The sequence below is a fragment of the Priapulus caudatus genome, unplaced genomic scaffold (assembly GCF_000485595.1).
Source record: "Priapulus caudatus unplaced genomic scaffold, Priapulus_caudatus-5.0.1 Scaffold526, whole genome shotgun sequence".
In the NCBI taxonomy this organism is placed as follows: Eukaryota; Metazoa; Priapulida; class Priapulimorpha; order Priapulimorphida; family Priapulidae; genus Priapulus; species Priapulus caudatus.
The window spans coordinates 284,853-287,182 of record NW_014577587.1 but is presented as its reverse complement, the minus strand read 5'-3'; the positions used below and the strand labels follow the sequence as shown (position 1 = coordinate 287,182).

At 48.2% G+C, this 2,330-nt stretch overlaps 1 protein-coding gene across 2 annotated transcripts in view; it reads left to right on the top strand.

The window, feature by feature from the left end:
* Positions 1 to 1,198: 1,198 nt before the first annotated feature.
* LOC106811313 overlaps positions 1,199 to 2,330 on the top strand; it is a 19,413-nt gene continuing 18,281 nt past the window's right edge. Inside the window, exon 1 of one of the 2 annotated variants that reach the window (XM_014814887.1) lies at positions 1,199 to 1,253. The gene's annotated coding sequence lies outside the window, so the exon portion shown is untranslated. Of the gene's footprint in view, positions 1,254 to 1,635; positions 1,760 to 2,330 lie in introns of those variants that run through there. The other variant, XM_014814886.1, reaches the window with a different exon arrangement.

Sequence of the window (2,330 nt, the reverse complement as noted above, 5' to 3'; positions counted from 1 at the left end):
TCCTCCCCCACCTGCACGCTCGCACTAATACGGATCCAATTAATTATTTAATTAATTAATTTTTCCACTTAATTAATTAATTAATAAATAAAAAATTTCACATTGAGAGAATTCAGCTGCCTTGGCGGAGGTCTGTGCTCTCCGAGTGCTCTAGTTGTATAATGTAAATCATATGGCTCTAGCTCTAGCTGTCTACATGAGTGCTGGGGGATGTGATAGTTGCCTCATTTTCGTTTGTATGATTGCGTTCAACACTCGATGAAAGCAGGGACACGTACACGTGCGTGCGTGCGTGTGTACGTACACGTGCGTGCGTGCGTGTGTACGTACACGTGCGTTTGCACGTACACGTGCGTGCGTGCATGTGCACGTGTGCGTTCGCGTGTGTCTGTGTGCACGTACACGTGCGTGTGTGTGCACGTACACGTGCGTGTGTGTGCACGTACACGTGCGTGTGTGTGCACGTACACGTGCGTGTGTGTGCACGTACGCGTGCGTGCGTGCGTGCGTGTGTACGTACACGTGCGTGCGTGCGTGTACATGTACGTGTACGTACGTGCATGTATGTGCACGTGTGCGTGCGTGTGTGTGCACGTGCACGTGCGTGCGTGTGCACGTACACGTGCTTGCGTGCGTTTGCACGTACACGTGCGTGCGTGCATGTGTACGTACACGGGCGTGCGTGCGTGCGTGTGCACGTACACGTGCGTGCGTGCCTGTGTACGTACACGGGCGTGCGTGCGTGCGTGTGCACGTACACGTGTGTGTGTACGTACACGTGCGTGCGTGTGTGCGTGTGCACGTACACGTGCGTGCGTGCATGTGCACGTACACGTGCGTGCGTGTGCACGTACACGTGTGTGTGTACGTACACGTGCGTGCGTGTGTGCATGTGCACGTACACGTGCGTGCGTGCGTGCATGTGCACGTACACGTGCGTGCGTGCGAGTGCACGTACACGTGCGTGCGTGCGTGCGTGCATAAGCACGTACACGTGCGTGCGTGTGCACGTACACGTGAGTGCGTGCGTGTGCCCGTACGCGTGCGTGCGTGTGTATGTACACGGCGTGCGTGCGTGCGTGCGTGTACACGTACACGTGCGTGTGTGCGTGTGCACGTACAAGTGCGTGCGTGTGCACGTACACGTGCGTGCGTGGGCATGTACACGGCTAACTATACGAACTCGCTCATAACGAAAACAATGCCAAGCTATAACGCAAGAAGTGTCAAAAGAACCCTGTCTGTGTAGTATGGTAATTATTTATTTATTTTTAGTTGAGTACGTAGTAATTTTTTAATGTTTCTCAATATATATATATAGACAAATATAGACAATCCGTCGCACATCCTGGTCGGGCTACCCAAACCCAGGAAATCCTTAGGTTTTGGTTACATTATTGTATCTATTCCTAAAACGGCCTCGCTTGCGTACGCGAAATCGTACGAAAATTTACTAAATAGCTGTGTTGATAAATCGCAACTAAGCAACTTCGATTGCGTTCACAAGATTTACACAAAATATTTTGGCGTACGCAGCTTCAGCTTGATGAATCTGATTACTATTACTATTAGTGTTAGTTACACGTGCTGTTCGCCATGTTTGTTTATTGTGACCTTTTTTGATGGGCTCGAATCTCGATCTCGATGCGCAGGCATCTACTGCGCACGCTGCGCATGTGCATTCGTGCGAGCGGACTTCTAATATGTCGGATCGAAATTCAGCGAAACAACGCCACTTCTCGTAGCGAGTACAGAGAAGGTAACTTGTGCCTAGATTCGAGCTAGTAGTAGTACTATTATATACAACGCGATGTTCACTTCGTAACACACTGCATGCGTTCATATAATACTGAGAGTGGCCCAGTGTACTACTACTATTACTACAGTACTAGTACTACAGCTCATAGGGTCTATGTCCCCCAGGGTACTGCCGGAACTAGCCCGACCAGGCTGTGCGACGGATTGTCTATACCTAACCCTAGCGATACCGTTTCTTGGAGCTATGCCGGAACTAGCTCTATAGCCCAGTTGGACCATTTGCTTAGATTACATCTATGGCAGAATGTGCTATAGCCCTGCGGCAGCGATCTGCGGGCTATAGTACTATAGAGCTAGTACTACTACTACTACTACTACTACTAGTACTAGTACTAGTACTAGTAGTAGTACTATATGTGACCAAAAATTTATCCCCAAAACGTAAAATGATCGGGCTTTTTAACACTTATCTATCAACATGGACATCTCACCTATCTTTTTGAACACTTCTAGATTTAGATTTTAGATTTTAGATTTTAGAATTTATTTACGCTTTCAAGTATATTACATTT